Source organism: Schistocerca nitens, chromosome 1, assembly GCF_023898315.1.
Source record: "Schistocerca nitens isolate TAMUIC-IGC-003100 chromosome 1, iqSchNite1.1, whole genome shotgun sequence".
In the NCBI taxonomy this organism is placed as follows: domain Eukaryota; kingdom Metazoa; phylum Arthropoda; class Insecta; order Orthoptera; family Acrididae; genus Schistocerca; species Schistocerca nitens.
Window position 1 is genome coordinate 711,388,197 of NC_064614.1, and position 14,846 is coordinate 711,403,042.

Sequence of the window (14,846 nt, forward strand, 5' to 3'; positions counted from 1 at the left end):
ACATCTACAAGCTCCAGAGCGATCGGTTTACTTCTTATGCTGGTGACTAATATTCCATCCTTTGAGCTTATGAATATTTCTAATTTCAATTTTTAATCTGAAATTTTAAATATCCACGAGCATATGCAAACTCAAACGTACAGACTGCATAATAAGCTGCAATACTGAGGCTTGGAATACAAAGGCACATCGGAATTTGGGTTACTAAAATTTAGATGTAGGTAATCAGCAGAGGAAAAAAAGTTCCGAGAAAGTTGTTTTAGTCAGTTGCACAATGTAGCGTCTAAAATATTAATTTCACAAACTTATTGGTAACAAAATGACTTAAACAGTAACATAACTGACCTGCAGATTCGATGTTCCATCTTCTGTATCAGATTGACATTTTTCCGCTCTTATCAGATTTTTAAAAAATTTAAAAGTGAACTATACTGACGGAGGAAAACGAAATATCAAGAAGTTTATCTGCGACATAAAGTAAAGTTGGTAGGCGTGTTTCCATATCTCGAAGATGACGTCTATTCAGACTTCGATCCTGTCCCATGAGAGTGGCGCTAGTAGCGCCGCTATAAGGATGCAATTCAGATTTGTTTTAAATAAGGCTAGAATGATTGCGAGATTCGACGTGGTGAGTTGACGATAGTCAAGAATGCCTTTAAGGCGATAAAGTCACCATTATTAACACCATACTGACTTTCAACGAGGTCGAGAAACTGGATGTTCCTTCTGCGACACTGCAAAAACACTTGACAGGAATGTAGCCATCGTACATTATTGCTGGCAGCTGTGGTCGCGAAAATGTACGGTCTCAAGGAGACCGAGTTCCGAACGGCGACGTGGTAATAGAGAGAGGAAAGACCATCGTGTTCGGCGTATGGCTCATTCACATCGTACTTCATCTGCAGAAACAATTTGCGCAGCAGTGACACAACAAACTGCTACATATCTGTTACTTCAAGCTCCGAGCCAGACTCCCTGTATCATCCACTGACCCCAAACCACCACCATTTGCGACTACAGTGGTATCAAGTGAGAGCTCATTGGAGGGCAGGGTGGAGGTCTGTTGTGTTTCCTGATGAAAGCTGGTACTGCCTCGGTGCCAGAGATGGCAGTGTGTTTGTTAGAAGGAGGCCACTTGAGGGCCTGCAACCAACCTGTCTGCGTGCTAGACACACTAGACCTATACCTGAATTATGAAATGGGGGAGAGGGGTGATTTCGTAAGAGAGCAGGAAAATTCTCCTGGTTACCCCATGCACGCTGACTGCTAAATTGTACGTCCAACTGGAGACTCGACCTGTTGTGCTGCTATTCGTGAACAGCACTTCATGGTGTGTTTCCCAACAGGATAACGCTCACCCAACATGTTCTACAGAGATCTGTGTTGGTCCATTACAGCCAGGGGACATCGGCTGGTACGTACTTTACCAACAACCGTACCCTTCAAGATATTTTATTTTATTCTGAAAGCAACCAGTTTCGGCAATTCATTTTGACATCTTCAGGTCCTGGATAATAAAAGAGTATACATGTAGTAAAATAAGGGTGTACAAATCAAGTTTACAAGAAGTGACAGGTAATCATAATAGCACTTAAGCTTAAAAATTTTCGGCGATACTATGCTTTCGAGGAGTTTCACCGTGATATGGTCGGTTTGTTGAATGAGACATGTAGTTTGACAGCTACTCTCTGTATTCCAGAGGGTAGATCTCTGTCATAACTATAGTACCGCTTTAGCTAGAATAACCCATAATGATTCTGGCATGTCAGTGTCTAGTCATTGGGGCTTATTGTAGTAAATTTCATGTTGTTGTTTTTGGGGACTTTTCTTTGGATGATAGGTGCCATTTTTGTTCAGCAATATTTATGTACCTGTGTATTATTTAAGCCCTTGCATGTATCACCATCATGTTTCCGACAATATACAGTTCTTCTCTTATATTTTGCTGTCTAAGAATCTTAGTATGAATGTAATTTTTCAGCGTTACTATAACGCAGTGATTGTTTACCTGATGCTTAAGATACGTCACCTTCATATGAGCTCGTAGATCTTGTTTTCTGCAACTCTTTGTATCTGTTTCATAGCAATCTACTCCCGTGGTAGTCAGCATATGTTTATTAGCTACCATGTTTAAAGTTTATTGGTATCTTGTACGCTACTTTTATACTTAGGACAATGAAGCATTAAATGTTTCCTTATAATGGGAACTAATGTTACCTGTTGTCAGCTACCACCTTTTAGCCAGTTGCTTTTTAGAGCCAAACTGACACATTCCCCAATTCACTTGTGGGAATTCCGTATGTCTTAACTACACCTGTAGAGTATGATTAGGACACGGTTAGTGTAACATCTTGTTGATGTTGTTCTTACTTCCCCATACAGTTTAGGGAGAATGTTATGATGTTTATGCTAGAGATGAGTATTGGTGTGCATGGAGATAGATGATGATACTCGCTTTATATGCTTCAACTTCGACAATATGGTGGTACTCGTACACTCAGTTAACTTTTCTTCCGTGCCCACGTGCCCTATCGCGACACAACTTGCTATGTCTTAGTATTTAGCTCGTCTGGCATCTATAGATAGGTCGTTTTATGTAGTGCCTTATACTCCCAGTGAAATTGTATGAAGTTGTCGGCTGTGAAATTAGAGGACTCGCCTTGCTTAAGTAGGATTTGACTTTTTTGTTGATTTCTTTCACTGTGGTAATGCCGACCTGTTAAGTAATACAAAGGAGACCAATCACAGCTTTTATTCCGATTTACTGTACAACCTAGGCCACAAGATTGTCGTGAATATTCTTAATGTTCGCTATGCAAGCTATTTTCTCTTAATGTCGACTGTCGTTGGGTTTTGCATCAAGTTCTTTTTGATGTTGTGACAATTACTTGTCTTACCGTCCATGATATTGCCTAGGCTGTAAATATGCATACTGCTGTATTTCAGAGCTTACTGCGTGACATTTTACTTCAAATGAAGATTGGTACTAATATATACTAAGCGGTTCCTCATCCAAAATAGTTTTATACGATTTTATTATTATAAAAAATAAATAAAAAAATAAAAAGACGATCTTTGCTTCTACGGATCTCTTGATTGCACAGTATCTAGTACTGATCTTTTTAATGAATTTACATGTTCCCTTGTGAATCTGTGATGTTAAATAGTTTTATGACTAACAAATATGTACCCTACTTTTAGTCTATTGTGCTGGATATACACAGGGATATGGTTTAATGCTACTATCAAATATATACACATGATTTAGTCTGTTGTACTGGGTGTATTTATAGTTTTGATTTAACGCAAATACGTTCATCATTTTTAAGCTTAAGCGATATTATGAGTACCTGTCACTTCTTGTAAGCATGATTTGTATACCCTTATATTACTACATGTATATTATTTTATTATGCAGGGACCTGAAGATGGCAAAATGAATTGCTGAAACTGGTTGCTTTCACAATAAAATAAAATATCTTTAAGTGTACGGCTGTTGGTAAAGTTCATTGAATTGAAAAATGCTCTACAGAGTGTCGACATTTTGGTTTAGCCTGTACAATCAGCAGATCTGTCTCCAAACGGGCACATATGGGACATCATCGGACGACAACTCCAGCGACATCCGTAGCCAGCATTAACCTTCCCTGTACTGACCGACTGAGTGCAACAGACATGAAACTCCATCCCATAGACTGACACCCGGCACCTGTACGACTTAATGCATGGAACTTAGCGAGTTGCATTCAACATTCCGGCGGTTACGCAGGTTATTCATGTACCAATATTTCACAGTTGCTATGGCGTATCTCGGGCTTACATTAACCTGAGATCTTGCATTGTTAATCACTTAATACACTACCTAGAGAAATATATTCCCGGAATCTCATCGCTCTACAATAATAACTTTTTGATGTTGTGATTTTGTACTGTCAGTGTATTTAAATAGTTTCAATCTGAACTTTTGCTTGAATGATGGATCACATAAGCTGGACGTGTTCCAGTATATCATGGTATGGTCGTAGTTATTCGCGCTAATTCTAGACGGAACACAAAGAACGTAAATTTCAGTCTACGAAGTGTTCATCAAAGTCAAATCATTCAGATCACCTATAACATCTCCAGTTCTTTTCTCTGTCTACTGCAGGTACATGCAATGACTCAGCTATGTATTGTTCGTAAGTGCACCTGGATCCACGACCTTCTACAGGATGTTACAAAAAGGTAGGACCAAACTTTCAGGAAACATTCCTCACACACAGAGAAAGAAAATATGTTATGTGGACATGTGTCCGGAAACGCTTACTTTCCATTTTAGAGCTCATTTTATTACTTCTCTTCAAATCACATTATCATGGAATGGAAACACACAGCAACAGAACGTACCAGCGTGACTTCAAACAGGAAATGTTCAAAATGTCCTCCGTTAGCGAGGATACATGCATCCACCCTCCGTCGCATGGAATCCCTCATGCGCTGATGCAGCCCTGGAGAATGGCGTATTGTATCACAGCCGTCCACAATACGAGCACGAAGAGTCTCTACATTTGGTGCCGGGGATGCGTAGACAAGAGCTTTCAAATGCCCCCATAAATGAAAGTAAAGAGGGTTGAGGTCAGGAGAGCGTGGAGGCCATGGAATTGGTCCGCCTCTACCAATCCATCGCTCACCGAATCTGTTGTTGAGAAGCGTACGAACACTTCGAATGAAATGTGCAGGAGCTCCATCGTGCATGAACCACATGTTGTCTCGTACTTGTAAAGGCACATGTTCTAGCAGCACAGGTAGAGTATCCCGCATGAAATCATGATAACGTGCTCCATTGAGCGTAGGTGGAAGAACATGGGGCCCAACCAAGACAACACCAACAATGCCTGCCCAAACGTTCACAGAAAATCTGTGTTGATGACGTGATTGCACAACTGCGTGCGGATTCTCGTCGGCCCACACATGTTGATTGTGAAAATTTACAATTTGATCACGTTGGAATGAAGCCTCATCCGTAAAGAGAACATTTGCACTGAAATGAGGATTGACACATTGTTGGATGAACCATTCGCAGAAGTGTAACCATGGAGGCCAATCAGCTGCTGATAGTGCCTGCACACGCTGTACATGGTACGGGAAACAACTGGTTCTCCCGCAGCACTCTCCATACAGTGACGTGATCAACGTTACTTTGTACAGCAGAAATTTATCTGACGCTGACTTTAGGGTTATCGTCAACTGCACGAAGAATTGCCTCGTCCATTGCAGGTGTCCTCGTCGTTCTAGATCTTCCCCAGTCGCGAGTCATAGGCTGGAATGTTCCGTGCTCCCTAAGACGCCGATCAATTGCTTCGAACGTCTCCCTGTCGGGACACCTTTGTTCTGGAAATCTGTGTCGATACAAACGTACCGCGCCACGGCTATTGCCCCGTGCTAATCCATACATCAAATAGGCATCTGCCAACTCCGCATTTGTAAACATTGCACTGACTGCAAAACCACGTTCGTGATGAACACTAACCTGTTGATGTTACGTACTGATGTGCTTGATGCTAGTACTGTAGAGCAATGAGTCGCATGTCAACACAAGCACCGAAGTCAACATTACCTTCCTTCAATTGGGCCAACTGGTGGTGAATCGAGGAAGTACAGTACATACTGACGAAACTAAAATGAGCTCTAACATGGAAATTAAGCGTTTCCGGACACATGTCCACATAACATCTTTTCTTTATTTGTGTGTGAGGAATGTTTCCTGAAAGTTTGGCCGTACCTTTTTCTAACACCCTGTATTTACTGGATACAGAGGTGGCAGTTTCACATTTTATGCTCTCAAAAAGCAGCTCCACTGCTGAATTCACTCCAAAAATGCACGTAAATCCTTGACTAGTTTGCGAATCGCTAGTTGTTCTTGTTCAGGTGAAGCGAAAAAAGAACTTTGAACAGACTAAATCACTCAGCACTCAACGGTACACTATGATACAGAAAACAAATTTGGAACACTCCCAACATTGACATCACATACATATCAACATCAGTACAGCTCGATGTATGTATGTGTGAATGTTCCATACCTCCTCATAAGCTAGTGGACCGATTTCAACCCAATTCGGTACAGATATCCCTTACTGTCCGCCAAGAATCGCTGTGGGAGTAAGAATCAGTTACCTGTTATACATCAGGTGATATGACGTCATAAACAATGACATGTGTGAAAAACCGCCGCATCAGGATGATATTTAGATGTATTACATCTGTGCTACAAACTCTATTCGCAATAAATATCGAGGACAGTATCAACATATGATGCTAAATGCTCCTACGGTATTACTGCATGGTACCACATACAGTTCAGGAGATATGATGTCATAAATACTGAGATGCCTGAAAAATTCGCGGAATGTGTATGAAGTTGAAATTTATTCTTTCTTTGCTACTAACTCTATTCGCAACACATTTCGCTGACAATAGTCACATATACGACTGGATGTACTTGCACAATTATACACTCCTGGAAATTGAAATAAGAATACCGTGAATTCATTGTCCCAGGAAGGGGAAACTTTATTGACACATTCCTGGGGTCAGATACATCACATGATCACACTGACAGAACCACAGGCACATAGACACAGGCAACAGAGCATGCACAATGCCGGCACTAGTACAGTGTATATCCACCTTTCGCAGCAATGCAGGCTGCTATTCTCCCATGGAGACGATCGTAGAGATGCTGGATGTAGTCCTGTGGAACGGCTTGCCATGCCATTTCCACCTGGCGCCTCAGTTGGACCAGTGTTCGTGCTGGACGTGCAGACCGCGTGAGACGACGCTTCATCCAGTCCCAAACATGCTCAATGGGGGACAGATCCGGAGATCTTGCTGGCCAGGGTAGTTGACTTACATCTTCTAGAGCACGTTGGGTGGCACGGGATACATGCGGACGTGCATTGTCCTGTTGGAACAGCAAGTTCCCTTGCCGGTCTAGGAATGGTAGAACGATGGGTTCGATGACGGTTTGGATGTATCGTGCACTATTCAGTGTCCCCTCGGCGATCACCAGTGGTGTACGGCCAGTGTAGGAGATCGCTCCCCACACCATGATGCCGGGTGTTGGCCCTGTGTGCCTCGGTCGTATGCAGTCCTGATTGTGGCGCTCACCTGCACGGCGCCAAACACGTATACGACCATCATTGGCACCAAGGCAGAAGCGACTCTCATCGCTGAAGACGACACGTCTCCATTCGTCCCTCCATTCACGCCTGTCGCGACACCACTGGAGGCGGGCTGCACGATGTTGGGGCGTGAGCGGAAGACGGCCTAACGGTGTGCGGGACCGTAGCCCAGCTTCATGGAGACGGTTGTGAATGGTCCTCGCCGATACCCCAGGAGCAACAGTGTCCCTAATTTGCTCGGAAGTGGCGGTGCGGTCCCCTACGGCACTGCGTAGGATCCTACGGTCTTGGCGTGCATCCGTGCGTCGCTGCGGTCCGGTCCCAGGTCGACGGGCATGTGCACCTTCCGCCGACCACTGGCGACAACATCGATGTACTGTGGAGACCTCACGCCCCACGTGTTGAGCAATTCGGCGGTACGTCCACCCGGCCTCCCGCATGCCCACTATACGCCCTCGCTCAAAGCCCGTCAACTGCACATACGGTTCACGTCCACGCTGTCGCGGCATGCTACCAGTGTTAAAGACTGCGATGGAGCTCCGTATGCCACGGCAAACTGGCTGACACTGACGGCGGCGGTGCACAAATGCTGCGCAGCTAGCGCCATTCGACGGCCAACACCGCGGTTCCTGGTGTGTCCGCTGTGCCGTGCGTGTGATCATTGCTTGTACAGCCCTCTCGCAGTGTCCGGAGCAAGTATGGTGGGTCTGACACACCGGTGTCAATGTGTTCTTTTTTCCATTTCCAGGAGTGTATCATTGTATAGCTCATACTTCAGGAGATACAATGCCATAAACATTGAGCTGTGTGGAAAATGCAACATCATGCATGAAGTTTTAATACATTTGTTCTTTACTGCTAACACATTCCTACAGTCGAGTCAACCTCAGGAAATTCCTGACACCTGGCAGTGGTTATGACAGCTATGAGCTGCGAGGCGCAAACGGCTGTAGGTGAAAACAATAGCTGTCTGTAGAGCTATGAAGAGACGTTAATTGAGACCTTTACAAAATCACGTTATAGATACGCGAAGCAATTGCGTCCAGCATATAGAAACTGGCCGAGATCATGTCGCAACGTGTCTACTGCAGGAGTTAAATAACCATTACAGAGAATCTGTATTTTTGATACTAGTTTCTTAATTTGGATGCTGTACTATTACATTTGTACATCATGCATGTTTTTTGTACTATGTTTCACAATTTCAAAGGTGTTTTTATGAATACATGGAAAAGAACTTTTTTCGATATTACAGTAAAAACAGAGTCTATTTTTTGTTTTCGTTTGTAATAGAAAATTGGCAAAATGAATACTCGTTCAATCCAGGTTTGCCAACTAGTTTATACTTCAAACGCTAATGCTACACTGAACGACTCCGTGGTATTAAGAGTAGTTAACAGGATTCATTATTCTGTATCACGTATAATACACACATCAAAAAATGATTTACATCACATCGGTTCCGAGAGTTGCTGAACCTGTACAGAAAATTGGTATAGAGGTCAACATAATCATCATTTCCCCCCTTTTTATTGCTCATGAAAACCACACATTGCATGTTGTACAACCATACAGCGAGACGTTCGCCGGCCGCTATGGCCGAACGGTTCTAGACGCTTCAGTCTGGAGCCGCACGACCGCTATGGTCGCAGGTTCTAATCCTGCGTCGGGCATGGATGTGTGTGATGTCCTTAGGTTAGTTAGGTTTAAGTAGTTCTAAGTTCTAGGGGACTAATGACCACAGCAGTTGAGTCCCATAGTGCTCAGAGCCATTTGACTGATGACTTCAGATATTAAGTCCCATAGTGCTCAGGGCCATTTGAACCATTTGAGACCTTCAGAGATGGTGGTCCAGATTGCTGTACACACCGGTACCTCTAATACCCAGTAGCACGTCCTCTTGCACTGACGCATGCCTGTATTCGTCGTGGAATACTATCCACAAGTTCATCAAGGCACTGTTAGTCCAGATTGTTCTACCCCTCAATGGCGATTCGGCGTAGATCATTCAGAGTGGTTGGTTGGTCACGTCGTCCATAAAGAGCCCTTTTCAATCTATCCCAGACATGTCCCATAGGGTTCATGTCTGGAGAACACGCCGGCCACTCTAGTCGAGCGATGTCGTTGTACTGAAGCAAGTCATTCACTAGATGTGCAAGATGGAGGCGCGAATTGTCGTCCATGAAGACGAATTCCTAGCGAATATGCTACAGATATCGAAGCACTATCGCTCGGAGGATGGTATTCACGTATCGTACAGCCGGTACGGCGCCTTCCATGAACACCAGCGGCGTACGTTGGTCCCACATAATGACACCCAAAAACAGCAGGGAACTTCCAACTTGCTGCACTCGCTGGACAGTGTGTCTAAGGCGTTCGGCCTGACGGATTGCCTACAAACACGTCTCCGACGATTATCTGGTTGAAGGCATATGCGATACTCATCGGCGAAGAGAAATCCTGAGCGGTCCATTCGGCATGTTGTTGGGTCCATCTGTACCGCGCTGCGTGGTGTCGTGGTTGCAAATATGGACCTCGCCATGGACTGTGGGAGTGAAGTTGCGAATCATGCAGCCTATTCCGCACAGTTTGAGTCGTAACACGACATCCTGTGGCTGCACGAAAAGCATTATTCGACATGGTGGCGTTGCTGTCAGGGTTCCTCCGAGCCATAATCCGTAGGCAGCGGTCATCCACTACAGCAGTAGCCCTTGGGGGACCTGAGCGAGGTATCTCATCGACAGTTCTGTCTCTCTGCATCTCCTGCATGTCCGAACAACATCGCTTTCGTTCACTCCGTGACGCCTGGACACTTGCCTTCTTGAGAGCCCGTCCTGACACAAAGTAACAATGCCGACATCTGCATTTACATGGATACTCTGCAAATCACATTCAAGTGCCCGGCAGAGGGTTCATCGAACCACCTTCACAATTCGCGATCTAACCGCGGCATTGACAGTCTTGGCATGGTTGAACTACAGACAACACGAGCCGTGTACCTCCTTCCGGTGGAATGACTGGAACTGATAGGCTATCGGACCCCCTCTGTCTAATAGGCGCTGCTCATGCATGGTTGTTTACATCTTTGGGTGGCTTTAGTGACATCTCTGAACAGTCAAACGGACAGTGTCTGTGATACAATATCCACAGTCAACGTCTATCTTCAGGAGTTCTGAGAACCTGGGTGACGCAAAACATTTCTTTGATGTGTGTATCTGCCTACACTGTGAGTTCCTAGAGTGAAATGGTAGCTTGATAGTATCTCAATATCTCTGCTATGGCTGCTAGTAACTGCTAGTAACTGTTAGTTACTTACGTGTATTTTATTTAGTTTATTTTCATAGCTTTAGTAAAACACACCGGCATTTAATTTATTACAATTTTCTTGTGACACCTTTTAGACAAAATTTAAATACTCAACGATTTAATTCATTTTTATTAATTTTAATTCCCTACGCCTAAAGGTAGATCGGGCTATTTGAATACTGGCCCACAGAAGAGTCATGGACCTCTCTGCCAAATAGCAGGCCGACTGTGGCACTGTGGTACAGGGGGTCCGAATTGGGTACATTTGGGAGGAGATTTCCAATCCCGGCATTTTCCGCGGTTCCCAATCTCTGGGTAACTACCCCCTGAGGGCTAAAATGAAATTCTCTGAGGTGTAAAAAGAAAAGTATGAGAGTGTATTTCGGTCTTGAAACTAAATTATCCTAAGAAGAAGGTTAATATTTTCGCTGCTTCATAAGACAGTAATACTGATAACATAGGTTCTGCGTTCTGGCCCTAGATGGACCAGTCTGACAAGATCGACCGCCATGTTATCCCCTGTTAACATGTCATCGGAGCCGCCCAGAGTGGCCGAGCAGTTCTTGGCGCTTCAGTCGTGAGCTGCGCGACCGCTACGGTCGTAGGTTCGAATCCTGCCTCGGGCATGGATGTGTGTGTGATGTCCTTAGGTTAGTTAGGTTTAAGTAGTTCTAAATTCTAGGGGACTGATGACCTCAGAAGTTAAGTAGTACCATGGTCCTCAGAGCCGTTTGAACCATGTCATCGGATGCGGTAGAGAGGGGCATGTGGTCAGCGTACCATTGTCCCGGTCGATATCTGGTTTCTTGACCGTGGAACCGCTGCTGATCGCTAGCATAGCTCGTCAGTTGGCCCGACGAGGCTGTTTCCACGCCGTACCAGTCCCCCAAACAGGGTAAAATCCCGTCGATACTGGGAATCGAACCCGAATTCTCTGCATGGCAGTCAGCCGCCATGACCACTTAGCTGAGGAGGCGGAAAGTACTGGTTACCTAAGGTATCACTAGCGCGTGACGCCATGCTGCGGGGATTACCCCTTGTGAAACGAAAGTATGAACAATATCTTCCTCACATAGTCCACCCACATTAACTTCTGCTTTCTACCATGCATCTATGACGAGAAAATTGAGATATATACGTTACAATCTCGCAGAAATGGCTTCTCTCAGATTTAGGAAGTTCCCACTATGGACCATATATTGCTTCATCATTCGCTTCGCAACAGATAAATGAACAAACAGACAGCACAACACAACAGTAGGTATGCAATGGCTGCTACATTTCTGTAGGACTTACACAACGGGCAGTATTCACACACAAAGATTGGCAGCCTGAATTCTTCTAACTTTTGTCACATCAGAAGGAACGTGTCCAGTAATCAAGTGATGCTCACATTTTACCTTGGTTGAGTTAAAACGGAAGTGCTTGTTATGGATCAGACGAGTGTCGTTGGAGAGGAGAGTGTGTTCGGTGGAAGCATGTTTAGTACCCAGTGTCCAGTCTCAGTCTCCAGTGTAAGCCATCTTTTCTGACAAGAAGCTGTAAATTTCATCAGAGATGCACTGCGAACTGCATCATAACTCTAAACGAAAAGCTTTTTAGGACTAAGCAATAACAGTTGTCTCACTGATTTATTGGTTGTTGGTTAGAACGAATCAGTCAGGTATTACATCAAATAATACTAAAAATTCAACAGTAAGAGATTATGTACGGTTTGTCTGTCTGTAACTGTAGTATTTAGTTCAATTTGTAACGTTATTTCTATCGGTGACCTCAAAAATAGCAGCTACCTCTGTATGATTGACTTAGTAATTTATCTGAGACACAAACTTGGATATGCTGCTTAACTTGTCCAACTAGCACATTCTTTGTACTGGAGGTATGGAAGTGTTACGTCCGTTAGTAGTATCTAAGATGTTTCTCCACTTACCTTCTGCGATGACATACGCAGCGAAATGCGAACAAATGAACTTCATAATACAGCTTCTCTTTTTGTTAATGTTAAGATGGTGGAGCTGTGATGATACCATTCGCTGCTTTGCTACTTAAATAATATTTACATCCTTCTGTAACATGTTGCTTCCAGTATTTTCTTGCTGAAATGTCCAAAATATCGGTATGAGAAATTTGTTCAAATTTTGACAGGATTTATGGGCGAGATATAAGACAGAACACTACGTTGCAGAAAGATAGATGAGCCGCTCTCTACGTTACCGTGAACTTCACTATTTGCTTCGGCATGCAGTCCTAGAATACCTATCCTTGCTTGAATTGTTTCTGCTGTTCACAAGTAATCTTATCTCTTTCTTAAAGGTATTTAAAATCTCCACTCAAAAATGCGTACCGATTTATTAATATAAAACGTTGACAGAGGCCTGGACTGAAACATTATTTACAATATTGGTTTGCTTTGTTACATACCATACTGACGTGTCATTTTTTCCCTGATTTCTGCATGCATCTGGAAATATGCTTTGCTTGCACAATTCACAGTTCTTAGTGTGTAGTATACTAATATTACTGGCTCAGTTTCATGTTGGTTTGTAGCAAAACCCATTTTCTGGCGTAAGATACACCGAATTGTAGCTCCAATAGTATTTGTTTACCTTAACTAGTGATGCCGTATTTTAATGTATTTTGCGTTAAGAAATGTGTTGTGCTGCAAACCAACATGAAATGGAGCTCAAAACATGAGTTCCCTACAGAGAAATAACACTGAATTTTGTAAACATATCACAGTTCTAGATGTGAGCGGAAATAATGGAAAAAATGCTGTAAGCAAAAGTCATACAGCGACATCTATTGTAAGAAACGGTTCTATATCTGTAAAGCAAATCAAAGTTGTAAATACGTTTCATTCCAATCCAATCAATAAAACGAACTGCAGATAAACAAGCGTCTTTAGTAGTTTCAACGGTAGGTTATAAATACCTTTAATAATTATAAAGCACATAGGAGCGCCATGGTCACACAGATGAAGAATTTACCTGTTTGTACATGTTACAGTCTAGTTCTTTATTCTCATTCGTCTTCGATATAACTTTTTCGAACATCAGCGTACTTATATTCACAAAACGAATAATAAAAGAAATGAGTTGTCTTTTCTCCAGTCATAAATAGTGCTTCGCACTATTATTGTTTCGTAATAGATATTATAAAGCATGGAACGAGCTCTAATCTCTTCTCTCTCAATTACGTATTGCAAAGACCTCTGTCTAGTCGGCTGTACCTCTCTGGACAAAGATTCTATCAATATACGAAATCTGTCAAATTGAAATTCCCCGAACTGCACAGGAAACGGTATTTAACGAAGCAATTACATTTGGTGCCAAAAACATCAGTTCTTGCTTTGGAGAAATCAGTGCATCGGATGTGAAAATGTGACAACTGTTGTGGAATTAATTATGAAAGTCACAAAATAAAAGAAAACAGTTTATCTCATGATGTTTAGAAGGTACTCAGGTATTCAGCACAACGAACCAATAGATGGTCTTGCAAAAGGCAGCATCAAAAAAGGCAAACAAATAATCATACAGATTCCACTTTCGGACTTTCTTCATGTTTCATGAAAAGAGCCACGACGGCAATCGGAACAACTGTGGTAAACATCACGACATGGAAAACAGCTTCGGTCCAGTTCACTATTCCAAAAATACCGTAGTGCAGCTAGAAGAATCTTTCGAGGAGACATCGAAATTAATTATTCGAATAAGGGTGAAACGAGCCCTGTGCACCTCTATAGGCGGAGGCAGACTCTGCCATATCCAGTGAACATCCACAAGACGACGTCTACCTAAGCCACGCCATATTGGTATTTCGATATACAATCTACACCAAATACAAAAGTATATTGTAGGAAAATCTAGTTCCAGCAAGTATTGGAATACTAATGAGTCAGAACAATCCCTAATTTAACAGTTTACTAGCTCGTTACCTGCATGAACCGGCGGCAAATCTGTGGCATATTAGATACTGAGGTTCGTTAATATACAAGGTGAGTCACCTAATGTTACCGCTGGATATATTTTGTAAACCACATCAAATACTGACGAACCGATTCCACAGACCGAACGTGAGGAGAAGGGCTAGTGTAATTGTTTAATACAAACCATACGAAAATGCACGGAAGTATGTTTTTTAACACAAACCTACGTTTTTTTAAATGGAACCACGTTAGTTTTGTTAGCACATCTGAACATATAAACAAATACGTAATCAGTGCCGTTTGTTGCATTGTAAAATGTTAATTACATCCGGAGATATTGTAACCTAAAGTTAACGCTTGAAACCTCCGACGTTCAGTTGCGTGTTGTAACAAACACGGGCCACGGTCGGCGAGCAGCATCTGCAGGGACATGTTTACGATGACGACCGTGT